The 27523-nt window shown below is 44.7% G+C and overlaps 2 long non-coding RNA genes across 6 annotated transcripts in view; both read right to left on the bottom strand.

The window, feature by feature from the left end:
* Positions 1 to 3328, bottom strand: part of LOC110296538 — a 47058-nt gene extending 43730 nt beyond the window's left edge. For 3 of the 4 annotated variants that reach the window (XR_002378187.2, XR_003836906.1, XR_003836905.1), the window contains exons 1-2: positions 2749 to 3111; positions 986 to 1118 (exon numbers count right to left, since the gene is read on the bottom strand). This is a non-coding gene — a long non-coding RNA (uncharacterized LOC110296538). Of the gene's footprint in view, positions 1 to 985; positions 1119 to 2748; positions 3112 to 3283 lie in introns of those variants that run through there. The other variant, XR_003836904.1, reaches the window with a different exon arrangement.
* A 5772-nt stretch (positions 3329 to 9100) lies between these two features.
* Positions 9101 to 27523, bottom strand: part of LOC110296613 — a 114160-nt gene continuing 95737 nt past the window's right edge. For both annotated transcript variants that reach the window (XR_003836903.1, XR_002378191.1), the window contains 2 exons: positions 12335 to 12406; positions 9101 to 9913 (listed from right to left, as the gene is read on the bottom strand). This is a non-coding gene — a long non-coding RNA (uncharacterized LOC110296613). The remainder of the gene's footprint in view (positions 9914 to 12334; positions 12407 to 27523) is intronic.

The following is a 27523-nucleotide window of genomic DNA, read 5'->3' as shown; positions in this document are numbered from 1 at the left end:
ACAAATGAAAAGGAGATTAGCCGCCCCCCCCCCCCAGCTGCTGTCTGTGTCTCTGTCAGTCGGAAGAGATATGTAGCTACTTAAGAGCTCAAGGGTACAGAACTGCTTGGGCTGGGTGTCTGCAGATTTAGAGTTAGCCTGAATTGGTGTCTGCTTCCTTGTGCTCTTGCTAAGTGGGAGCTAGCAGGATCCTGATTTGTTAAACTTAATTCAGAATTATGACAACAAAACCTCAATTAGCTGCCAATACTTTGGGCATCTTTTCCTGATCGATAACACCTTTTTCCTGTTAGCTCGCTACAGCCTTGTGACCCAAGGCTCTGGAATGGATCAACCCGCCTACGCCAGCACACAGTTCTGTGTCTCCATGGAAACAGCTTGTCAGGCCCTGCTTGGCTGCAGGTACTGAAGACCTCTCATTTGCAGCCTGGGTTCCACACAGATTCGGTCTTAACAATCTGGCAGGTGTTAAGAGCCCCGTCCTCTCTAGCTGCCAGGGTCTGACCTCAGCATGAAACCTCTTCTGCATTGCATGGCAAAGTCCCCAGCTCCAGTGACATACAGGTGGTCCTCAGGGGGAATGGAAGGGTCTCTGCCCTAGGCTCCTCCTAACAGGTCTTCCTTCCTTGCCATTATCCCTCACCCCCACCCACCAAAGCCTGGAGTCATCCGAATGCCTCTGGCCCTCCTGGGAGTGCTTCTCAGACCCTCCTCTCTGCATCCCTGCTGCCCCTGGCAAGCCTGGACCCATATCATTTCCTTTTCGAAGTACGGTAATTCCTCCACACTGGCCCTAGGACTACTGGGCACCCATTTTCCATCGTACAGTCATTTTCTGGAAACATATCATAATAGCATGTCATAAAAAGAGGCTTTGGAAGTCAGGAGATGTAGGACAGAGGGAGACTGAATAACAGATACTGGTTAGAAAGCAATGATAACATAACAGGGTGAATACAGTTTGTACAACTTACTCCACACTTACAAAGAGCTAGAAGAGAGGCCTTTGCAGGCTCCAGACACAAAGACACGACAGATGTCCAAGAAGACGGAAAGGCCAATCCTGCTGACTTGATGTGTGCACATTGCATGTATGGATTGAATCATCACACTTTACCCTATAAATATAAACAGTTATTACATGCCAATTAAAATAGGTTAAAAATAAGATATCAAGCCGGGCGTGGTGGCGCACGCCTTTAATCCCAGCACTCGGGAGGCAGAGGCAGGCGGATTTCTGAGTTCGAGGCCAGCCTGGTCTACAANAGGCCAGCCTGGTCTACAAAGTGAGCTCCAGGACAGCCAGGGCTATACAGAGAAACCCTGTCTCGTAAAAACCAAAAAAAAAAAAAAAAAAAAAAGATATCAGAACCAAAATGTCAGAACTTGAGTACACTCATCAGATTTTTTCTTTTGTGTGTATTAATTCCCATATAATGCAATGCAGAAGGAATATAACTGGAGTGCTCCAAGAACTCTGAGCTGTTTTGTACTTGGGCTGGACACCATGTGTTGGGTGTTATAGAAACAGAATTGACTAGGAACAGAGTCCTAACCTTAACTAACTTGTAACTTCCTCTAGGGTTCTGATTATGCCTGGTGGGAAAGTCAGAGTCAGGATGAAGCTGATTTCTTTTTTTGAAATGCTCATCTTCTTTTAAAATGTATTAAATAAAAACCCAAAAATATTATTAATGAGTAATAAAAGAAGTAACTCATAATTTTCTTGAGAAACATTTGTATAAAGTTTGACTGAAAACAAAATATGGGACTGGGACTGAAGCTGTGTGGTACATGGGTGAGGAGGCTCAGTCCCTAGAATATGGGGACACACACACACTCACATGCCCAAAAAACATCAATATCCTTCCTTCATACTAGGACAGTTAGTGGCTCCCACTGCACTAAGGTAGACTTCAGACCCTGTAAAAGACAGCAAGACCATGCTGTTATGGACTGAGCCAGCTCACTTCCCTGACACATCCTCTCTCATCCTTCTCCCTGCACATTCTGACAGCGACTGCTCTGCACCTATGCTCCTCCCCGGCCTCTGCAACTTGGCACTACATCCTGCTCCTGGCTCTGTGGTATGGCCTCTTCTTGCCTGTCCTCATTTCTTTTCTGTTACCGGGATAAAATACTTTGACCAAAAAGCAACATATGGGGAAAAAATGGTTTTTGTTTTCTTTTGTTTTTCTTTTGGCTCACAATTCCAGGTTATAGTCTATCACTGCAGGGGATTCAGGGCAGAAACCTGAAGCAGCTAGACACATTACATCCACAGTCAAGAGCAGAGGAAGAATGGACAGTGCTTGCTTAGCTTGTGCTTGCTGGCTTGTGCTCAGCTCCCTCTTTGTGTTTATTCTTTCTAAGACCCAAACCCAAGGAAGGGTGCTACCCCCATTCAGGGTGGGCCTCCCCCTAATGAATGCACTTAGGAAAAATCTGTCATCGGTGTGCCCTCTGGCTAACCTGACTGTGTTAGTTATTTTTCTTTTGCTGTAGTTAAAACACCATGATCAGGGTCTAGAGGGATGGTCCAGTGGTTAAGAGTACCTACCAGCTGCTCTTCTAGAGGACTGGGGTTCAATTCCCAGCACCCACATGGTGGCTCACAACTATCTGTAGCTACAGTTCCAAGGAATCTGACACTCTCACACAGACATATATGTAGGCAAAACACTAATGCACATAAAATAAAGATAGTTTTTTTTAAGCATGAGTCATTCAATTTATAGAAGAGTTTACTTGGGCTTCTGGTTGTCGAGGTATAAGAGTCCATCCCACCAGGGAATCTTGGCAGCAGCTGTCAGATATGGCGGCAGGAACATCTGAAGACTCACATCTCGAGCAGCAAGCTGTAAGCAGAGAGAACGGCTTGGAAGTGACATGAGTAAATTATTCTCTCAAAGCCTACTCCAGGACATACAAAACCCCATCTCCTGAACCTCCCGAACAGCCAGGCTGGAGACCACGTGCTTAGACATCTGAGCCTATGGGGGACATTCCCATTCTGCCCCCAACCACCACACCCAGCTAGGGAATCTCTCATGAAGACTCCTGTAGTGGCTATTCCTGGTTGTCAACTTGACTATATTTGGAATGAACTACAATCCAGAATTAGAAGGCTCACCAGTGACCCTTATCTGGAGGCTTGGAGATAGAAGTTTCTGATCTGGATCTTGGTATGGAGAACTTGAGGCATAGTGGCTATGGATTCCAGAAGATTAAATCTCCGAGTTCAAGGTCATCTGGGATTAAAGGTGTGGTGGGTGGAACATACCTTTAATCTGGGCTACACCTTCTGCTGGAGACCATATAAGGACATTGGAAGAAGGGAGTCTTGCTCTTGCTCCTTCTGAGTAACTGCTAGATCCTTGGACTTCCATTCCCAGCTGCGACTGAACCATTGTTGGGAATTGGGCTGCCGACTGTAAGTCATCAATACATTCTTTTAGTATATAGAGACTATCCCTAAGTTCTGTGACTCTAGAGAACCCTGACTAATACAACTCCCTTCCAGATGTAGTACCTTGTGTTCTCAAAAAAGTAACCAGCATACCACCCTTGTGTACAACTTCTGGCACATTTTGGGAGACTACGCTCTCAGTTATACAATGTCTAGGGTTGGTTTGTTTGTTTGTAAGTTTTAAATGTCTCTCCCACATTCTCCTACTTACCTTTCTCTTGTGGACGGCAAGGCTCAGTGCCCACCACAGTTACTAAGATCCCAGCTGCACAAAACAAAGAATGGGTGAAGCCTCTTGGAATAGAAATGTGACCCCACACTGATGGTGAACAGGTCCTGCCTCAGGGTCTTCTTTGACTCAGGACCCAGCCTAGTCCAGTTATAAGTTAGTCACATGCCAAGGCATTGCAACCCGGGTTGCTGGCCACTGTGTTTGGGGATACTTCTGTATATGGGTCACTGTCTCTGCTCACCTCTGCCTACCCTTGGTTGCCTCCTTTTTTGTAAGCCACCAGGGAGGTCTATACCAACCAGCCCTGGGGCTAAGCCCATGTGGCTATGCCAGCAGTTGGAAAGCCATTCCTAAGAGCTGAGATATGGAAGTAGACTTTCCCCTGCAGTCCTGGAAGATTCCTTTCTTGCTGGTGGTACAATTTCACCCAGACAACACTTTCCTAAGGGAATTCAGGATCTGAATCAGTCAGAGGAGAAAACAGCCAGCTGTGTCAGGGATGGATAAGACATGTCGAATGTCTCCAGGAGACAGGATTGCTCTGTCTTATTTTGTCAGGGGGCTTGGGGTTAGTGGTAGTGGTAAATAACATATGTTCAGATATCAATCAAAGGGAGTGGGTAAATGAATGCGGACCCTTGTCCCACAGAATATGATAGTTGATCTAGGAGAGAAGCCAGAAGTTGAGAGAGGCCTTTCACTAGAGGCAGGAGCCCACCCACATGGGCACAGGGTGTGGTGTGAGGCAGCGCATAGCCTTGGGCCCCCATCTACTCACTTTTCCCTAAGTCATCACATCTTTCATTCTAGAAATGAGAAACCAACGTTTGGCCGTAGACGAGGATGAGCTGCAGAAAGAATGGATTTTGTTTCAGTGCGTGCCGAAGGCTGGCTCAGACAGGGAGGAGGGGAGCAACCAAAGGCCCAGCTCTACTTTCCCCACTGCAGTCAGTAAGCATGGAGCCATTAAATGGGAAAATGTATGTGAAGGCGCTTAGCACAGTGCTTGGCAAAGGCCTGAGATTCGATAATATTGACTTGTTCGTTTTATGTCCGCTCAATGGCAGGACCTATAAGGCAGATTTGTGTGCAAAAAAGAATAACAGGGGTACCAGGAAGGGTGGGGTGCATCTCTACCTGGGTAATTGATCAATTTTGCCATTAGATGTTTCTTACTCTTTGATTCTATCAACCTCCCCCCAAACCCATCAGAGGCAAAAACAAAAAAAACAAACAAACAAGCTTTAGATATTTTCATTTTACTATTGAAGTTGACTATATTCCCTACCCCCAGCCCCAGCAGTAGTGGAGATGACAGAAATGCATTAAACAGCATAGATGAGGGAGTGGTACAAAATATTTGGTGAAGTTGAATCAAAGACGTGTCAGTCTGAATGATTATACAACTACGCTTATAGATTGTACCATAAAACAGAGCCAGGCCTGATGACAAGTCTGTAATCCCAGCTACTTGGAAGGCTGAGGCAGGATGGTGGCTAGTTCAAAGTCAGCCTCCGCTATAGAGAGACTTGGAAGCTATCTTTAGCAACTTAGTGATATTGTTTCAAAATAAAGAGTAAATGGTTAAGGAGATGGAGCCATAGGTAGTGCTTACCTTTTAACACCAGAGTCTGAGTTTGGGTCCCTAGGACACACATAAAAGTCTAGGTTTAGCGATGTGTGCCTACGATCAAAACAGTGAGAGTGCTGAGACAGGAGGACCCCTAGATTTTGCTGGTCAGCCGGTCTAGCCAAATTGGGCGAGTCCCAGATTCAGTGAGAGAAGTAGGTGGGGAGTGATAGAGGAAGATACCTCCCATAGGCCTCTGCCCTTCTCATGTGCATACAGCCATATCTATGCATACATGTGCACATGTACATATCCAGGGGGAAAAAAACCAAAAAGTGCGTCTGTGTGAGCAGAGATAAGAGCCAATGAGGAGGAGCAGGAGCTGCCCCGTCATCTTGCCTTAGTGCTATGGGGTTTTACCTTTAGCTGCTTAGGAGTTGGGGAGTGGGAGAAGATCACATCCGCTGGCAGGCTTAGTGAGGGGTGGAGGAGGAGGCCAAAGGCTGGCACAAATCATAGGCTCCTCTAACAGAGGAAGCTCTTAATGGACAGCCTCCAACCATACCCTGTGATTCTCAGAACCATCAGAACCGAGGACACGACAGAGAGTCCCTGTAAGTGCCCAATAAACGTAATAAATGCGTGTTTGCTTATATTCCCAAAGCAAACTAAGTGCAGAACAAAACAAAACTGGAATTTGTCAACAGCTGTCACCTGTGCCTTGCATGAGGCTCGGTAAATCTACTAGATTACTATAGGCTCTGGGAGCAAACAGCACGGCCTATGTTGCCCCACAAGTACTTCCTCTTCGTGCCTAACAGTTCCCAAGATGTGCGGTCATCTTCAATATTTCTATTCACAGAGATGGACTGTACTGCAACAGGGCTTGCAACAAAGAGAAAGTGTTTTAAAGACAGGAGCTCACCCTGTAGTCCAGGCAAGCCTAGAATTCACTGGATAGCCACGGGCAGCCTCAGGTTACACACCACTCTCTTGACTCAGCTTCCTGAGCACAGCAGCTATGTGTGTGTGTGTGTGTATGTGTGTGTGTCACCATGCCTGAATAAATCAACCTGAAAATTAATGTCTGCCTACAAGCTAAACTTCCAAACTCCGAGATTAATAAAGTAAATATATACATACACATATATATGTATATATATACATATATGTGTGTGTATATATATATATTGGGGCGGAATTTTTCTCCTGATTATTGTAGCAAAGGGCTATCTTAAGTTAATAATTAAATATGTTAATAATTAAAAGGCAAAAAAAAACCAGTAGAAAAAATAAGCAAAAGATTGGCTTTCCAAATAATAAGCAAAGAACTCCCTGTAACAATCAAAGAAATGGTTTACTGTTGTTCAAGTTCCGCCTACGTATGTGTTCTAAGCTTCCCGGTAACGTGAGCTAGATGAGACCTCACAGTCAAGGCTGAAAATCTACAGAACCTTTTTTCCTGCACTAATTCCAAACTTAAATCTCTCAATGTTAACACCCCCGACTGAGAGTGGAGATAGAAAAGAGCTGGCAGCCTCAGAAGGAACAGTCCAGCATTGTCTGGGCCTGGTAGACAAATGTCGTCATCTGAGGAGGAGGAAGAATGGTGGAGGGCAGTGCCCCTAACCTGCAGGTTGTTTCTCAAGGAACGAGCAAGCTTTGCTCTACTTTCTGCAGAGCCGCTGGAGTCTTGGTATATTCCATGTGTGGTCCCTGGGGTAGCAGGACCTCCAGGGAATTTACAGATGAGCATTAGACTGCCTTCCATCTGGCCTCTTGAACTGGAGCCGGCATCTCAGCTAGCTCCCCGAGGTGACTGCATGCACAGATCTTACAGTGATTGCACGCACAGACCTTGCAGTGCAGTCCTAGGGCAGCCTCTGCCAGGCTCACTCTACACAGGTGCTCTGCCACTGCCGCCGGGATGGAATGCGCAGGTGGTCTCCAAGGAGCCCTTCGACACTAAATTGCTGGATTTAATGAAAAGTGTCACACTCAGCCAAGTCGAATGTTCTCCACTTTACAAAGGGCTTTAAGATTAATGAATTAATAAAGGTGCCATGGTGCCGCTGCTCCAACAAGTGAATTTAGAGTTCTTATTAGCATCCTTTCACTGGGCATCTGGATAGACCCAGGAGGCCTCAACTGGGATGACCCCCATCTCTCACACACCCTTTCCCATCCACCTCTTCAGGAGGGGAAGCGTTGTGGGATGTAACATCAAGAGAACTGTGATGGAAAGATACGCTTGCAGGAACTGGAGAAAAGAGAACACGTGGTCTAAGAATACTTACTGCTCTTTGCCTGTCTATTACTAGAACAGTCCATAAGCTTTCTCCTGGTATCATCCAAAGGTGTGTGTGTGAGAGAGAGGGGTGAGGGTTGGGAGGAGAGGACAAAAAGACAAGAAAGAGAAGGAAAAGGGTAGCTGGGTGTGGTTTGCTCTCCCTTCAAACCAGTACTTGGGAGACAGAGGCAGGCAAATCTTTGTGAGTTTGAGGCCAGTCTGATCTACACAGCAAGTCCTGGACAAGCCAGGGCTGCATAATGAGAGTCTGTCTAAAAAAGAAAGAAGTGGGGAGCAGGGGTGGGGGACACCAAGATCTAGTAATCTTGTGCCGCCCTATGAATGGATAGAGGCATGGATTCTGGGCACTGACGTTCCCCCCACCCCCACCCTGAGGCCACAGTGTGCACACCGGCACCTCCATCTTAATTCAACTTGCCCTCTGCCAGCCTCTCCACTGAGCAGACCATCTTGGTAGCAAGCCACCCTCCAGCTTCAAGGTTGTCTCTGGATTTGGGGGCTGCCAGAAAACCAGTTAGATGCAAGGAAACAAAAGAGATTCAGGGGCTAGAGAGGCGTTCGTTCTGCTAATGAGTGAGATGACTCACGGGCTGACTCAGGAACAGGGCGAACAAGGCTCGACTGGGAGAGAGAAGCAGTGGGGAGCAGACCTCAAAGGAGCCCTGCAAGCCAGATCTAGGAGGCCAGGGACATGATGGTTTGGGGTTGGATTTTTTTTTCTTCCCCAGAACTGCTTGGGGCTCTGGAGGAGTAGCAGAGCCTCAAAGGGAGATTTTCTTCTTCTTCTTCTTCTTCTTCTTCTTCTTCTTCTTCTTCTTCTTCTTCTTCTTCTTCTTCTTCTTCTTCTTCTTCTTCTTCTTCTTCTNTCTTCTTCTTCTTCTTCTTCTTCTTCTTCTTCTTCTTCTTCTTCTTCTTCTTCTTCTTCTTCTTCTTCTTCTTCTTCTTCTTCTTCTTCTTCTTTCTTCTCCTTCTTCTCCTTCTTCTCCTCCTCCTCCTCCTCCTCCTCCTCCTCCTTCTCCTTCTCCTCCTCCCCATCCTTCTTTTCATCATCTTCCTCCTCCTCCTTCCCCTCGTCCTCCTCCTCCTTTCCCATCTTCCTCCTCTTCTTCCTTCTCCTCCATCTTCTTCTTACCCCCAGAAGTTGGGTTGTGAATCTATAGCCTTCTGTGCTCTGAGAGCCGTGTTTATTGAAGAGCCAAGGCTGTTTATTGTTATGAAGGTTAGTACACTCCAGCAACAGTGACCTGCTTGCAGGCAAATCTCAGGGCACAAACTCAGCAGGGATTGTCATCAGGTCCCAAGCAGTGAGCAGAACCAGGACCCGCCCTCTAGGTTTCTAGTACATTATCGGGGCAGGGGAGCGGGGGGGGGGCTCTTTTGATTTTTTTTTTTAAAGAAGTGTTTTACATTTGAGAACACTGTGATCCAACCTGTGCTTATAAATATATTGAAAATGGTTCTAACCATGTGAGTAAGGCATCTTCTCCTCTGTGAATGGCTAATTGAGGTTTTGAGATGGAAGATTCCAAGGCTGTTTATTGTTATGAAGGTTAGTACTTACATTGCCATGTGAGGTTGTACCTGAAATGATACGACTGTCTACCTACACAGTAGAACCAGGTCTCTGGAAGATCACAGGTTTGTGACCTGGTCGAGTGTAGGGACAGACTACTAGGTGATGAATTTTATTCATGTGTCAAATAAGTGGCAAAGGATCAAACCGGCAGCCTCAGCCCATTCCGTCAACGTAAACCCACTGAGCTAGCTATAAATAACTTTAGTTGATTACATATTTATATGTAATTTGATGGTTGATGTCTCAAATGTACTTCAGCAGAGCAGTATGAGCAGAGGCAGGAGTTCTTGGCAGCTTGGCAACCTGTCACCTTTCAAAAAATGAAATAAAAAAAGCCATAGAATTTCAGCGTCCCTGGCCCCAACAGACAGCAACAGTGTTGGTTGGCTTTTGTTAATTTCAGCCTTGGCTAACTACTTTTCTGTCGCCATCATGTTGCCTGTATTTAGTGCTGGCTGTTTTATAACATTATAACCCCATCTGTCTGATAATTATGGAAGTGCTGGAGAGTGTTGAATGTGCTGATCATAGCAGGCTTATTCTGATGAAAATAAAGAGATCGAGGCTCAACGTGTGAGAAAAGTCGTCAGAGCCGCATGTGGGTAAGAAGAAATGGTTCATTCGTCTACACTGGAGATCAAACCCAAGGTCTCTGCCATGCTAGGCTCTACCAGGGAGTATTGGACTCATTCTGAAAGACAGAGAGACTGAAGACATTTGGGATATGCTGGTGGGCCTGTGCAGTAAACAGTCATCTGAAAAAAAAAGAGAGAGAGAGAGAGAAAACATCTTACAAAGGGAAACTCATTTGAATGCCTCCTTAGGAGACGAGTGACAACACGGAATACATAGACTCCAAATGCAAATTCAGGTAAGGGCTGAATTCCATACAAGCATTTATCGAAGACACTTGAAACCTTTGCTGAACGGGATGGTTCTGTAGAGTCAAGGCCACTTAGATGCAAACAGTCTTCCAGTTCTCCTGTGAACCGCTAAAGCAGAAGGCATTTGGCAAAGCTCACCAACGGCTGCCTTCTCCAATTTTCAGTCCGTATTAACTGGTCTCCTTTTAACGAAGTGACCCAGTTGACTAGATTGGCAAGACAGGGAACAGCTTAGGCTTAAAGCTTTGAAGGAACCAACTTAGCTTCCCAAACTTAAATCACTTTTGGCAGCTCTGCTTATTAACAGTCTTTCAGAATTCACTGGTTTTAAAGCACATACATATATTTCTGCATATTTTACTAGCTTGTGCTTTTTTTTCTTCTTTGCATAGTTCCTGAACATAATTTTGTGTTTATGTGTAGGTGTGTGCATGTGTACATGCGTGTGTATTTGTACATGTGTGTCCTTGTGGAAGCCAGAGGACAGTCTCAGGTGCTATTCTTCAGGAGTTGTCCTACCTTGAGTTTTGAGACAGGGTCTCTCACTGTGTTCTGGGACTTGACAGTTAGGCCAGCAAGGCCCAGATGTCTCAAGTCTCTGCCTCTCTGTCACTGGCTTTACAAGTACATGCCTTCGTACCTGGATTTTCCACATGGGAGTTAAACTGTAAATAAGCATCAAGTTTAGACAGGACCTTCTTTACAGACTAAGCTCTCTCTCTCCCCAGCTCTTAAAAAAATCAGTAGTTTGGCATCCCATTTTCTTACTGTGTCATCTGACCCATCTTTTTTCTGGACTGAGAAGAATACTTATATTAGAGGCAGGTGGATTTCTGAGTTTGAGGCCAGCCTGGTCAACAAAGTGAGTTCCAGGATAGCCAGGGCAACATAAAGAAATCCTGTCTCAAAACACCGAAAAATTAAAAAAAATGTTTCTAAAAATTTATTGGATTGCCACTACAGTCTTTTTGTATATATATATTTTAAAAATTATATCCTTGACCAATATCTGTGTTTCAACTAGTGATGGGTAGGAATGCTTTCTATATTAAAAGTCCTACATCCCCGGTTTTTCATGGGTCTGTTACTTTGTTTCTAGTGGTCACCATTGTCTTTCATCTCTAAATCTGAGGTAATACGAACCCTGATTGACATGCATGGCCGATGGAAAGATTTAATGGGAAAATATATGAGGAAATGCTGTGATGCACTAAGCTTTGCCACACTGTTCTTCTAGTGATGAGACTATCCAGAAATGAAAGGGGCTGGACTGGCTAATATGTCTAGCATGGATTTATAGACAAGTTTATACCATGCCCTTGAAAATATCTTACCAAACAAAAGATTAATTTTAGTTTTAATAATTATTAGGGATTGCTCCAGTTCATACACTGACTGGCTTCCAAATATCTAAATGTTAAGATTGGTCCCAAGGCCAATCCTGCAGATCCAGAGCTGCAAGATCTCCATGACACAGCAACAACAGGATATCCAAAAGGAGTCCCATGAGGATCCAGTATTGGTAGGGTAGCAAAAGCCAGAGTCCTGGAACCAGACAAATGACTACTTGCAATGAACATTTACAAGAAAAGATGTGTGGACAGAGGGTATACTGTGTGACACACTGTGACATATTAAAACTTCAAGAAAGAGATTTTATTTATTTATTTCTCTATCTATGTATATTTTAGGGGGGCTGCAAGGGCAGAGAGGAAATACAGGGAACAGGGAGAATAGTGGGACTAATGTGCATGATGTGATTCACAAAGAATCAATAAAAAGTTAAATTTAAAAAAATGGTTCCAAAGTAGTGCTAGAATAAGGTGGTAGTGGGACATCGTGGGATCACTGAGGGGCTGCCCTCAGAAGGGAGTATGGGATTTTCACCCCTCTCTCTCTTTGCTTCTTAGACATGAGGAAGTTTTCCTCTGTCTCTCACTGCTACCACAGAGTGCTGTCTAAACACAGGCTCAAAGACTGAGGCCAAGTGGAACTTCTATGACAGAAAGCCAGGATAAACCTTCTCTCTTGATAAGTTAATTATCTTCGGTATTTTGTTACAGTGCAGGAAAGCTAAGTAAGACAAGACCATTATGAAAATCAACAAAGATGACTAACAGAAAAGCTCTCAGAAACTTTTTAGATGATCCCACATAAAGCCAGCTCGTTGCTCTCACGTCCTTTGCATTCTATTGAAAGTCCTAATCAGCCAAGTACAGACTTGTTAAAACAAGAACGGCTCCACATTCAATATGATTTTTACTTCAGCCTGACGAGTTATACGCAGCTCACCTTCCCAAGCTGTCCTATTCTTGGCTCCTCTTCATTTGAAAACAAAAAGAGGTCAGTCAGCGGAACACTCCTCTGCAACAGAATGAGGCATTTTTAATTATGCATTTTTATAAATAGATAAGGAGAAGATATTTAAATGAATACAGGAGGCTCCACTCTCAGTGATGCTGTAACTCTCCCTCTGCCCTCACCCTGGACTCCATGGTTTCTCGAATATCATTCCTGTGTTTCCTATATGCAAACAAATACAAACAGACAGCACTTCCCTGTTCATACATGAAGTCTGTTCGATTTTCCACTTCACTTTTTTCAACCTGCTAATACATCTTGAGGGTTAAGAATGATGCTCCATGGTAGAATATTTTTTTAGTATGTGCTAGACCCTATTTTCTTTTTCTTTAAATTAGGTATTTTCTTTATTTACATTTTAAATGTTATCCTCTTTCCTGGTTTCCCCTCCGAAAACCCCCTATCCCATCCCTCTTCCCCCTGCTCACCAACCCACCCACTCCTGCTTCCCTGTCCTGGCATTCTACACTGGGGCACTGAGTCTTCTCAGGACGAAGGGCCTCTCCTCCCACTGATGCCCAACAAGGCCATACTCTGCTACATATGAGGCTGGAACCATGGGTCTGGTTGGTGGTTTAGTCCCTGGGAGCTCTTGGGGTACTGGTTAGTTCATACTGTTGTTCCTCCTATGGGGCTGCAAGCTCCTTCAGTTCTATTGTGGATGCCAACAAGTGCTTGCTGACAGGAGCCTGATATAGACCCTATATTCAATCCACACTGCCATAAATCAAAGTAGAACAAAACGTCCCGGAATATATATTGAGAAGAAGACCCCTATGGAAAGATACAGCATAAACACAGGACATGATGACACTGCCCTTGATAAGGACATTATAAAATCTTGTCCCATCACTGAAAAAATATAATTACGTGAGGGAATATATATATGTTAAGTAACCTGATTTAGCCGTTCTACAATGTATACATATACCAAAACATGGTGTATACCACAAAGACATAAGACATGCTTTAGTCAACCAAGAAAATTACCTAAAGATAATATAAAGAAAATGAACAAAAAAAAAAAAAAAAAAAAAAAAAAAAAAAAAAAAAAAAAAAAAGGAGAACCCAGCCCTCCCGCTTAATCTTATGTTCATTATGTCACCATAGTCAGGGACTCTCAGAATTGGCTACTGTAAAGGATTTGTCACTCGGGCATCAAAACCTGCTTCCTCTTTTTCTGGGGAGTATTTTGTGCCCCTTACCTTGCCCTGTGTGCTGGCGTTGCTGCTGCTGTTGCTCGGGATCAATCTCAGAGCCTTAAGCGCACATTCAACCACTGAGTAACTCCCAAAACCAAGGCTGTATTCTAATTTTCCTCTTGGCTGGGTGTGGACACATGACCGAATTACAGCAGATAAATATGAGCAGAGGACATGAGAACCACTTCTCGGTTCAGCCCAAAATCATAACCCTAGTACACCACATTCTCTCTCACTTGCCAGCAGTTTGGTAACACCTAGAAATGGCTCTGTAGGTTGCACATTTGAAGGATGGAAGAGTCACGAGAGAGAAAGCCTGCTATCTTTGAACTGCTGCTAGAAAGAATACTACAGCTCTTGGATGCTATATGATAAGAGAACCTTCCCATATTCCTGAGTCATGAGATCACTTTTCAGGTAGACTACAGCAGCCAGTCTTGTCGTCATCGACACAGACAGCAAACACTGAGCCCCTTTAATCCACCCTTCTGTCTGTGTGAGTCTCTCAGGATTCTAGGTATCTGGGATCTCACAAAAACTCCCACTGGACTGTGAGCTCCTTGTGGGAAGTGACTACCATTCGTGTTCATATCCTTAGTGCCTAGAGCAAACGGCAAATAGCTGGTGTTCAGCAAACCCTACAAATCCTTTTGGAAGAATGAATGAGTCACGGACCTCCTGCAGGGACAATGGCTTACTTTACTGCCCTGTCAGTTAGTTTGCTATGACCCCACTGCTTTTTTCTGTTGTCCCTTGAAATATTATAACATTATTAATATGGCACTAAACCCTACCACCCTCTAACTTACATCACTTTCTTACTGTCTTTACAGGCACAGGAAATAAATCTAAGCTGTCTTAGGTAGCTCTTCAACTACTTGACAACGCCTCCTCCTATCTCTCCCATAAGAAACCCTCTGGGCTCCAGGGTAAGTAGCCTTATGCCCTTCAACTCTTCTAAGATTGTCACCACTGGAACTCTGATCACTGCTCTGCACTCCCCTGTACACACTCGGGGCTGTCACTGTTCCCTGTTCAACCAGTACTCATGGTGGAGGACCATCCTCTTGGAATGGACTGACCCTCCCATGGTGGGCCACCTGTCCCTCTCTAGGACTCCATACATTAATCAAAGCAGCTCACTGATGTTAACAGTTCTAGATACAGCTATGTGGCCTGGAGATATATCTGAGCTTTCCATCTAACTTGCTATCTCTTCTCTCTACCGCAGGAAGAAGTCCCCTGCCACCAATCTACACACCACTTCCCTATGCAGTCTTAAGTCACTTCACCTCTCTTGTATGAAAAATGAGATGGCTGGGCCACATGATGACTGAGGTTTGTTTTGCACTCAGAAATCCTTTGTGTGCAGAACAGGAGATTCTGGGAGAATGCACAGGCTCTCACGTAGGATCTCTCACCCCTATAGCAACGGGAGTGTAAATCTGCCTAGAAACAACAACCAGGGCAAACAACATGAAAAACGAAAGGTAGGTTTTCTCAGCCTCAGCCGTATTAAACCGCTACCCACTGACGTCTGGATACTGCGATCTGTCAGAAGTATATACTAGAGACAATGGACCACTGGTATAAAGTCAAAAAGAACACAGCACCTGCTAACAGTGATGAAGCACAGGAGAAACTGGGGTGTGGCTCTTAGAAAGGTAGTTCTGGGGAATATACTGCCCACACTTGTTAAACTCAAGGAATAACGAGCATATAGTGGGATTTCAAACTACTGAAGGCTTAGATGGGTGCATTGCCAATTTCTTCCTCTCATTTCACACATGGTATAAGCATACCCACTTCCAAAGACCCTCAACTACTGGGTCAAAAGTGCTGTTTGCTGGGGACATGAGATCATGTCCGTATATCTCTTGCCCTTGGACATGTTCTTATAAAGCAGACATCTTGTTTGCTTTTAGCTGATTAATTTTTCTTGCTGGCTGTTTCTGCTGGCTAGCCCTCCCCACCACCCCACCCACTCTTCTGAGGCTGGGTCCACTTCCCACCTCAGAACACGACTCTGCACATTATTATTTGACCTCCTTTGCAAACCTCATTGCCAGCTTTCTAACCTGATCTGGGCACATTCCCCATCGGGGCCTGCATTTCCTGTGGATGATGAGTTGGTTTCCTAGGTGACAGAGGAAAGGAATAGACCTGTTAGCTTGTGGCTTCTGACTCACTCTCTGCAATGGACGTCACAGCATCCTGGCTGAATAAGTGGATGCTGATAATAAGCTTGAGCTGAAGGTAGCAGCGGGGCCCTAATGGTTAAGACAATGGAGCTGTACCGGCTTGCCCTCCCACAAGGCAAGCCAACAGATCCCATACATTCTGGATCTGAAGGAACAAACAGCAAATGCCAGGCCTCTGAGCCCAGTCCTTTATAAATTCACAGTGGAATTCTGTTCTGCAATGATCTCTGTACCGTTTGCTTTTCTGGGACATGGAAGAGACAGGATTCTCTAACGAAATGGCCCATGAAGGCCAAAAGGAGAGGTAGCAACAAACCAAATACTCAAATTCAGTTTACTGAGATGGCAGCTGTCTTTAAATTTTCACAGTTGTTCCCAAAGGGGTAAATAAACCCACAATGGCCCAATCAGTCACTAGAGACCACAATGAAAAATGACAGACTCATCTTCAGAAAAGTTAGAGTTCATGAAACTCAGAGACAAGGACACACACACACACACACACACAAGCTTACATTTCAACTCCTTTTTCTGTCAACTCATCCCAGCAGTGCACAAGTCAGTGAAATCTGTGTGGAACCAAAAACCTGAAGTGTTCCTTTGTTCTTCAAGTCCCAGTCAGAGCAGGCTCAATGGATTCTTAAGATTCTTGAATCCCTTAAATGACCAGCAAACCTAAAGTTCCTTACAGGCGATAAAGCATCTTGTTTTTTTTTTTCTCAGGGGCCTTGAGGGGTACTTTAAATAGCACGAGCAAGCATCTGAATGAATTAGACAGCAAATGTAGGTTAGCTTTATTTAGACAAATAAAGAAGCAAAGAAAGTTGTCTGGTTCAAGGGCAGTGCAGCCTGACATGACAGCATTTCTCAGAGGAGGGGAAGCTGCTTTGGGAGAGAGAGGTATTTTGGGCAAAGAGCAAAGTTCCTTTGTAATCTCTGGGGACAGAGATGCTACACTCTTCAGCACACAAGAGCAAGATTTAAGAATGGCCAGCTAGTCACTGAAAGAAAGAGCTATAGATTTGCAATGTAAAATGGGGCATAGCATGTCTGAGTTCACCTTTTCCCGTTCCTAGGGGACATCATCAGAAAAAGATAAGTTTCTCAGAACATAAGCTGGGCCAGGGAGCACCTTCAGCCTCTGGGAAGCAAGGCTTCAGATCTGCAGCAATGGCCCCTAGTTCCCACACAGGGTTAGTTACAGTCTCCTGGGAGACCAAAACATGACGATGCTCGAGTCTGTTCTGCAGAATGGCATGCTATGTGCACACATCCTATGCACATCTTCCTGCATATTTTAATCCTCTTTAGATACCCTGTAATACCTCACATCATATCTAAGTCGTATAACTGTTGTGATGCTAGACTTTCCAGAAATACTCAGAAAGTAATCCATGAATGTTCAGGATAAACGCAACACCTCCCCACCGTCCCCCACTGATGCCACCGCCACCAATATCTTGTTGGTGGTTGAATCCGAGGATTCAGGATCCATGGATACTGTGGACCAAGTAAGCATCCAGATGGAGGGCCTCTGGAGATACATAAGCAATGGCGAGGGGACATTCATGCATTCACAATAAGTATGTGCTTGAGGAAACAAGTCAATAAATAGGCTTGGATTGTTCCTGCTCCTTTCCTCTTCACCCTTTTCTCTCTGAGATTATTCTCTGGTATGGTTGCTCCTTTATACGTGTGTTATGGAAGGTAGTAGCTTTAGGAAATAAAAAGTTAACATTCTGGTTGCATTGTTTGTGCCAAGATGTTTAAGTCATCTTCCCTTAAGTCTCTGCTGCTTTCGTCTCGGTCCGCAAAAGTCAAATGTGCTTTACAGCTCAGTAGCTACTCCCAGTTGTAATTTTAAAATGGAAGAGACATTAATTTATTTATTTGTATCAATTATAATTCTAAATAACTAATAATTTTGAGAAAACCAATTTCTTCCCCAGACATCATTTTGTGTTTCTAAAGAAACACTGAATTTACACTTATGAAAAAAAAAATCTTGGAAAAAAATCCTAGCAAACAAACAAACTCTAAACCAAACGTTTAGCAACTTAGTTTCCTTTTTAGTTTATTAGTTTAAGTTATTCATGGATGTGGGGCAAGAGCACTGTACAAGAGAGCGCGGGCGGCCGCGGAGGACTGGGGTGGTGCAGCCTCTGATGCGGGTGTTGCAGATGGTTGTGCTGCATCCTGTGGGTGCTGGGGAGGGTCCTTGGCGGGAGCAGCACTTGTGTAACCACTGCTAAACCACTGCCGTTCCTCCAGCCAGTGATTTTTGCTTGCTTGTTTGTTTGTTTGTTTTCTTTTTCTTGTTCTGCTCTTTAGAGAACACAGGTTCAGTTCCCAGGACCTACTTGGTCTTACAACAGTCTGTAACTCCATTTCCAGGGACTCAACACCCTCTTCTGGTTTCTGAGGGCACCAGGCACACACATCCATAGTGTATGTAAATTCACACAGGCAAAGCGCTTATATACATAAGATAAAAACCAACCAACCAAACAAAAACCATCAAATGTATCACTTCTGGAAACCATGCATCTTTACAGACTGCCAAAGCCGTGTCACAGTGAAGGTGACATAACCCCGTTATGAAGCCGGGCCTACGCTCCAAGTTGGGTATCCACACATACTTTTTCATTCCATGCATTTCTTCTTTTAATAGCTATCAATGGAACACCCTGCACATGCAGAGAAAACAAGGGTCCCTTAGAACTCGCCTTCGTCCTCACTGTCTGCTCTTTTCTGCCTGCTTGGCTCCTCTCCACTCTGTCCACCCAAACTCCTCTCCAGTTACTCCTGCTGGTCCTGCAGCACAGGCTAAAAATGTATCCAGCGGGGAAGTACTGTTTGCACTGTAGCCAAAGTCCACTTAACTCACCTCCTTTCGCTGCCAATATCTCAACATCCTTTTAACTCTTTGAGACCCTGGCAAATGGGCTAATCATCAGAGGCCACTCCAGTTCTAGGATCGTGACAGACTGCTAATAGGTATGACTATATTTCTGAAGTAACATACTCAGAAGGCTTTTCTGAGGCCCAGATATCAAGTATATTCTAAAGCTATATCAACCTTTTACAAGACTGTCGTACCTAAAGTCAATTCCTAGAACATTGTCCCATGTGCAGTCACCAGAATCTAATCAGAAGGAAAGTCAACTATTCACTTCTTTTTAGTAAAGAGACGAACATTCTTTACTTGAACCAAAATGATGAGTGTAGTGACACACGTGGGAGCGGGGTCTCTCTCTTGCTCTGATGTCATCAGTCACATTACTATAGTTATCATGTGTGTGTTAGAACTTCTCAGTGTGTGCTAATAATGAGGTTCAGTGATGCAATTTCATAACCTGTTTTTAATATTTCTAAGTTCTGCAGAATAAAACATTTACATGGAGGGATAGAGCTAAGTTGTAATCAGTTGCTGATACAAAAACAAACAAAATATTGTGTATTTAACTGTTAAACTAATGACGATCTCCCATCTCTGTCCTTCTGTGGTCTTCATGCTTGCTCGGCCAAATATGATTTCAGTAATTTCATGTCACTATAAAGAAGAAAGAATTATAACAGTGTGTGCCCGGGCAAAGTCAGACTCACACTTTTTATTTTTGTTTTGTGACATTTGTGTCTCTTCAGCATGGACCTGGCAGTCTTCCTCTCATGATGCAACTTCCTGCCCTGTTTTTGTTTTGGCCAGGGAATGTTTCAGGCTCCCCTTCTCGCAACAGTTTGCCTGTGAGGTGCCTAGCTGCCACTTTGTTTTTTGTAACTCCATTTCTGCTCTCTGTGGCAACCTCTACACAAAAATATCTAGTATGCCATTCAAATGCACACTCACTCATAGGCTCTCAAACACACACACACACACACACTCACACACACTCACACATACACTTACACACACATACACTCACACACACGCACTCATACATACACACATATACACATACACTCAAAGACACACATACACTCACACATATACATACACATACACACACACACACGCACATGCACACACATAAACATATATATACACACACACACACACAGCCTAGACTTTGCCATCCTCACCCTGGGACTCACACCACTCCAGCTGCTTGTTGGCTTTGTGGACAAAAGCAATGGCTTCTAATATCAGTTCTGTGACCAGAACGGGTGCTAAGAAAGTTAGAAACACTTAGGGATCTTGGGCCAAGAAGAAGCTGGCCACACAGGTTAGAGATGATAGAGATCAAGGCTTCAAGCTGTCTGTCAGGAGAAGAACAGAAGAAACTGGACTTGGGTTCCTTTACCTGGAGAGCTATTGTCTATCTCCTGACAGACATGCACTGGCTCCCCAAGGCTCAGCTCACCCCTCTTTGGAACTTTGCCTAAGACACCACCGTCTCTGACTCGGCCTCCTGCAGTCCTGGCTTAGACATTTTCTCTTCCTTCCACCAACAAGCTGTTAGACTGAAATGTTTAGAAGCACAGACATTGGCTGTTTCCGCTTTAACCTTAGTAGCCGCTACACAGTGAGTGTCAACATGTACTCAAAGCATGAGCAGAATCTGTGTTCCCCTCTCATGAGAAAAAGTGACTGACTTTGGAGAAGGAGAGAGACAGGAGTATCCTTATTGGCATCCCTTCTAAGACAGGCAGAAAGGAGCTGATCTCACACCAGGGGCTAAAGGTAAGAGCAAATTAGCAACACATAGAGCTGACTAGTGCCTCAGCATCCTCACCCATGTCTTCTAGTGACTAATAAGTAAGTCCAGTGCTACCCACAAGAGTAGTCAGGCATGATGGTACACACCTTTGACCCCAGCACTGGGGAAACAGAGGCAGGCTGTGAGTTCACTATGAGTTCAAAGTCAACCTGGACTGGATATCAAGCTCAGGCCAGCCAAGGCTACCAGGTGAGACCCTGCCTCAGACAGACAGACAGACAGATAGAGAAATAATAAAAAATAAAAAGGAGTCTCTTGAAACCTTGCAAGATCAAGTCAGAAGCAGCAGTAGTTGTACAGAGGAAGATCGCCTCAGCAAATGGAAATGCATCTGATAGCCCTTAAATCTATGGGTGAGATCCACATCTCAGAGAATAATGTTCAATATTTAAGTTCTCTGAGTATAAAGAGAAGGTAAGGGTGAGAGGGAACGGTATCCTCCTCCTCCTCCTCTTCTTGCTTTTTATCACATTAAAATCTCATTAATGCTCATTACAAAGGTAAACCCTGGTCCTCATGGTGGGTTTGTGGGAAGGGTTTCTGGAGGTGAGCACTTGTCCCAGAGCCTGCAAACTTGGAGTGTGTGAACCAAGGGTCCTGTCATGGTAGATAGAGATGTCTTTCATGTCCTACTTTCAAGCCTTGTCCACCTACTTCTTGTAACAAGCCACCATGGCTGTGGAGATGTACTATCTCATAGCATAATTCTGGGCCAGATGGCCACCACCCTCCACACAGACCTAGATGTCCAGGCTAGCAGACTGCTTACAGAGTTTGTCAACCCACAGGTCTGGGGGACTGCTCACTTTGGCCAGGCCTTCCTGTTGGCAGTACATTAGAGCTGTAACCATCCTTTTACAGTGGACCCTGGGGCATCAGGACTACAAGCCTGGGATGCCAGCTCCTCACTGCGTAAAGGGCTCAGTTCTTTACTGGAAAGATCCCAGTTTAATTTGCACTGATACGATAAATGGTTTTATTGTCTTCCCTTTTCCACATGGAGAAAGTAGGGTTTGCAAGAATCAGAATTAGGAAGGAGTCCTGTTCAAAAACGATGCAGAACTAAGAGTTGAACCTGTCTGTTTGATACTCCCAAGAGCTATTTCCTGTTTGCTTATTTGTCTGGACTTTTTGTATGTTACAAGCATGTGTCACCAAAGCCCAACTCCAAGAGCTTTTAAGAGACAGACAGCTTTTTAGCAGGACTGGAAAACAAAGACTGAATGTTGGTCAAGGAGTGTAGCTCAGTGGTGTGATACTTAGCATGTGTAAGGTCCTGAGTTGGATCTCCAGTCCCCTAAAAGATTGACTATTATTTGGACACTGTGGGAGGGATGGGAAATGATCCTTCATTCAGAGGACGACTTACCAAGGTTGAGAAGTTGACACATATTTGCTGGCTGAAGGACACCATGAAACAGGGTTTGGGGAAAAGGGCTTCAAGAGGACCAGAGGAAGGGTCCACTTAGCTTGCAGGGAACCCAGGGGACACGGGGAGGCAGCTCTGAGCTGTGTCGGGAGCAAGCCCGGGTGCTGGGACGCTGCAGAGAAGGGAGTGTTATACTGCAGGGTTGGAAGGGTTCAAACCAGTTCAGCCGAGTTCAGCTTAGGGCTGGGATAGTTGAAGGTGAAGGGGGAGGGGCGAGGGGCGGAGCCAGATCACAGTAGCTTCCGCAGAAGCATACGAAGTAGAAATGGGGACTTACTGGGAAGCTTGAGTAGAGAAGTCAAGGATCCCATTAAATCCTTGATTAAAGCATCCCCCCCCCCAAAGTATTGCTGAATCCATCCTGACTCCTGAACACAAAGCTCACAAAACAGAAAGATGTAGGAAGTCAGACAAAACCCTGACAAAGACACGTAAAGTCTGCTTACTTCTGAGGAAAGACAGCCAAGTCCAACCACCTTCCCTCTTCCTCAGCCAGGATGGCTCCATTTTCCTAACTGGAGGTCATTCACAAAAAAAAAAAAAAAAAAAAAAAAAAAAAAAAAAAAAAAAAAAACCCTAGGGCAACAAATTCAATCCCTCCTCCTCTCAGAGAAAAAAAAAAATTCCAGCTGGGAAATGACAGTCCCTTCCTCTCCTTCCTGTTGGGCGGTCAGCCCAGAGAAGACTGCTACCCTGTTCTCACCTCCTCGTACCAGACGCACTCGCTAGAGTGGGAACAGGATCCTGATGGCTTAATTGAGTTAAAAGGGAAAGTGCGGGTCCTCTAAAAGCCTCCTCGATGGCTTCAATGGCTTCGGAGAGGCACTCAGGGCTCTGAAAAACCTTGTGGTGGTGGCAGAGGCTCAGTCCCTGGGCTAGGGAAAAGCAAAGTGAATTTCCCAAGTGCAGAACTCCCGAGCACAGAGTCAGCTGCCCAAGCCGGCACAAACGGCTTGTTTACATTCTTCTCTTGGGCTGAAACCCATCTATTTAAACTTTAACCAGAGGCAATTATAAACCCAGGAAAGCCAGACATGGCAGCCTGCACAGGACACGAGTCGGATGCCAGCAGTCTGACACCGAGTCCGAGGAAGAGAGGAGTATTTTGAGACAGGGGTCGAGGAAGAGCCACAGAGATCTGAAAGTAAGAGGTATCCCTTAGGGGCTGGTTCTCAGAAGCGGCCCAGAGAAAACTGGGGGTGGAGGCAGCAAGGCAAGCTAGAGACAGGATTCCAAAAGCCTACTCACGATGGCCCCGAGCCTGCCATCTTCCTTTTGCCTAGGCTAAGAATGGCCCCGTTCTCCTGATTCTGGAGACCAGTCCATCTATCCCCATCTCAGGGTGCTTTGGGTTGGTCCCTGGTTCCTAGGTAGCCATGTTCTTACTGAGCTCTGATTTGGTGAGAGGAGAGGCAGGGTGTGTATGGGGGTGGGGTGGGGTGAGGTGGGAGCCACTCCGGAGGCCTTTTGGGTAAGGATACTAACCTCATTCATGAGGGCTCTGGCCTCAAGACCTAATAAACACCCTTGTTTCCTTCCTGGGTCAAAGTGCATTTATTTGCCCAGTGGTTGGCAGCTAGGGGAGATAGTCCTCCTAAAAGGTCAAGCAAATTTTCCTGGCAAAGCTCTCCTGGGAGGGAGCCTTGATGAACAGCCTAGTTAGTGGTCTAGGGTAAGCTCAATTTGACAGAGGCCCCACTAATGCCTCGAGGGAACTCATGTGCTGGCTTGATATGGGTGAATCCTATGAGCCTGTACAGAGACACAAAGCCACAGCTTCAAAGTTGATGTTTTATACTGAATTCCAGGTCTCTGGTGGGCAGATCAATCAGGGCCAATTTTTGATATAAGAATTTGAGGAGCAAGGTATACCTTGCTTTAATCCCAGCACTTGGGAGAAAGAGTCAGGTAGATCTCTATGAGTTTGAGGTCAATCCGGTCCATATAGTGTGTTCCAGGCCAGCCAAGGGTACATAGCAAAATGTATCCCACCCACCCCCAAACCAGAAAAACCAAACAAAAACTATGGAAAAAATACAGTCCCTTCCTCCCCCATTTATTTGAAAAATCTTACTACCAAATGGTGGCATTAGCTGTAGTATCTTTACATATTAATATTATTACATTATGAGGCCAGGACTCTCAGGAAAGAAGTTAGTACCTCTAATAAAATGTCCCCAGAATGCTGCCTTCTCTTCCCACTATGTAAGGGTTCAACAAAGAAGATGGATGTCTGTGAACCAGAAAGCTGAAACTCACCAGAGAACCTGCCAGCCTCCAGAACCATGAGAAATAAATTTTGTAGATCATGAGTCTCCCAATCTACAGTGTTCTCTTACAGCAGCCCAAAGCACTAATGCCCTAATCAAATCCCTCCCACGTCAAAGAGCCTGATGTTCCTCCGAGGATGCTTGTGCTGCTGCTGGATTTTAAGTTTCTTGGTTTTGCTGTCTCTATAAAGATGCTCATGCATCATGAAGAAGACAAGCCTTACCTCAGATGTTATCAGCTAACTTCTTAGCAGGATTCACTTTCTACTCATTCTGACACCAGAGCCCTGTAGGAAGAAGCTCTGGGTGGGCAGAGGCCCTGGGAATTACTAGTAGGAAGCAGACAGTATAACAATGAGACATCTACATAATCGCAGGGAGGAACAGCCCAAGGTCTTCCTGACTTTCTGTAAATCCTCTTCTCAGCTCCCAGTTCTCGCCAGGGGAAGCCATTTGGGGCCCAGCCAGAGGAACACAGGTAGAGTTAGAGGATTAGCCAAACACCTTGTGATGTCCAAGGCCCTGGTTATGGACTTCCAGGGTAAACAGGCCAAGGTCATGGGCTTCTTTCCAGACCCGTTTGCTACCCTCACCGGAAGGTCTGTCTTGCAGCTCTGAAACACTTTCTTGACTCCAGCCAATCATCTAAAAAATTCATGATTTTTGTTCCCAAGAGCCTGGATGGCTGCTTGCAAACTCATGCTGACTGGTGACAGATCTCAGGGGACTGCCTTTGTTCACATGGGGGCAGGGCCACTTCTTACAAGGATGATAACACCACTGCTGAAATTTTAGTTCTTCTAAGTTTGTATGTAGATACTATTTTCTCATGATCTGGTTCCTGGAAAGAAAGACTCCATGTCTTCTGTAGGGTGGAGTCTTGTTCTTACGGCTGCCAAAGGATGTGCCATGAGCTGCCCGAAAGGCTCAGAGGGATCTACTTGTTGCCCAACACGAGATATTATATATTGGGGGAGACATTTCATAAAACCAGACATGAAACTTCTAAAGGAAATCTAGGGAACTATTAAAAAAAAAAAACAAAGGCAGCAAAGACTGACTAAAATTAAAAATGTGGATTCAGGAACCAGGGTGTGTGATTTTTCACTGAAAAAAACTGAACCCCCTTCCCAAGACCTTAGTTTCTTATCCACAAAAATTCAGATAATAGTAATTCCCAATGCCCAGAGATGTTGTATGGGAGCTCTGAGTTACTAAAGAATTAAATGTATTAATAATATTTAAAATGCATAGAGTGCCTGCTACATAGCTTTGGATGGTGTGATGGTTGAGTTTGTCAATGTGACACAACCTAGAATCATCCGAGAAGAGAATCTTAGTGAAGAGTTGATTATGTTGGGTTGGTCTATGGGCATATTTGTGTGTGTGGGGGATGATCTTAATTAAATTAGTTGATATGGAAAGTATCAGCCCACTATGGGCAGTACCATTCCTTAGGCAGGAGGTCTTGACCTGTGTAAAAGTGGAGGAACTGAGCTGATCACAAGCAAGCATGCAATCACGCATGCACTTATTTCTCTGCTTTTGACTGTGGATATGATATGACTAGCAGTTTTAAGTTCCTGCTACCTTGACTTCCCTGTTACGATGTATTATAACCAGGCATCCTGAGCAAAACCAAACCCTTTCTCCCCTAAGTTGCTTTTTGTCAGGTTATTTCTCACAGCAACCAAAATGAAACTAGAAGGGATAGGGAATGTAGCATCTTAAAAAGTAACATGACTAAATAGCCATGCCTGGACATTGTTTGGTTCTATGATGGCCATGGTCTTCTGTTGGTTCCCACAACAGCATGAAGAGACAGAGAAAGATCTCTGATGCATTTTGCCCCCAGAGAGGTTCCATTCTGAATTCTGACAAATTCTTAAGCAGGACCCAGATCAAGAAGCTCTGCTCTATGCCTGCGCTGGAAACAAGATTCTCTCCTTGGAATCCTTCTAAGACCAGAGACCCATACATCACTAAATGCTGCCCCTCCTGGACACCCTGCACCAAGCCAGGGTTCCAAAACAGATCACAGTCATGTTGGGGGTACGGAGTGGGGAGGGGATGCCAGCAGGTGGTAAGAAAAAAGAAAAAACACACCAGAGGAAACCAAACATACCAGAAAAAAAAAAAGTAGAAAAGCCAAAGAAAGTACAAGGAAACTTTTTTGTGTCTGTCTATTTTTGGCCAAGTTGGGGGAAAAAATAAGCACAGGAGAATGAGACAGAGCCAGTGGTGGGACAAAGACAAGCGAGGATCTGCAGAAACACGCTAATTACCTCACCCTCCTTCTGTGTGGGGCTGCAGGCAGAGCCCAGGAGCCTAATCATGATTTCATCTCGCAGCCTTTCTTCCACTTCTGTATTTTCTTACAAAGTCCACTGCGATTCTATTTTGCTTTAGGAAGTAGAAACAGGATCTATCTTTAGGACGCTGAAATGCCAACTGGGCTCAGATGAGCATCACTGGGAGTAAAGTAGAGTTGCTGTGACCAGGACAAATATCAAATCACAAATATTTGAAATTCTTCCCCTCTGTGCCCTGAGGAGAGAAGAGTCTTTGTTTGCTGAACTGGCTCCCAGAACCACTTGGCCCTTGTCCTGCAGCATGGGATGTTAGATGGGGGAGGAGAAGCCAAAGGCAGGAAAAATATTAGTCAAGTACCTACTGTGTATCAGGTCTTCTGTTAGATGCTAGAAAACCGAACACCACAGTCCCCTACCTATAGGAAGCCCATATTTTTTTTTATTTTTAATATCTATTAAATATTTCCCATTTCACTCATGTCCAAGGTCTTGGCAACCAAGATTCACTTTCCAGCTTTATGAATCTATTTTAGGCACTCATGTAAGTTAAGCATATACAGTAACCTCTGTTTCCTGTGCTTAGCTTGTTTCACTCAGCGTAGGGTTCTCAAGGTTCATCCGTATCCGAGCACATAGGAATTTCCTTCTCTGTTAAAAGTTGAATGATTCAGCATCCTATGTATACAATGTTTACTTCTCAATTCTTCTATCGGGGAGCAGAGAGAGCTTCCACCTCTTGACTATCGTGCATAATGCTGCTAAGAACACAAGCATACAACCTCTCTTAACAGGTCCTCTCCTCCTCTTCCTCCTCCTCCTGCTCCTTCTCTTTCTCTTCCTTCTCCTTCTCTGTCTCCTCCTCCTCCTCCCTCTGTTTTCTCCTCTTCCTCCTGATCAGATCTTACTATGTAGCCTAGGTTGGCCTCAGGCTGACAATCCTCTTATTTCAACATACATTCATATTTCTTTCTTTTTTGCTTTTTTTTTT

Source organism: Mus caroli, chromosome 6 (assembly GCF_900094665.2).
Source record: "Mus caroli chromosome 6, CAROLI_EIJ_v1.1, whole genome shotgun sequence".
Taxonomy (NCBI): domain Eukaryota; kingdom Metazoa; phylum Chordata; class Mammalia; order Rodentia; family Muridae; genus Mus; species Mus caroli.
This window is presented reverse-complemented; position numbering and strand designations above follow the sequence as displayed.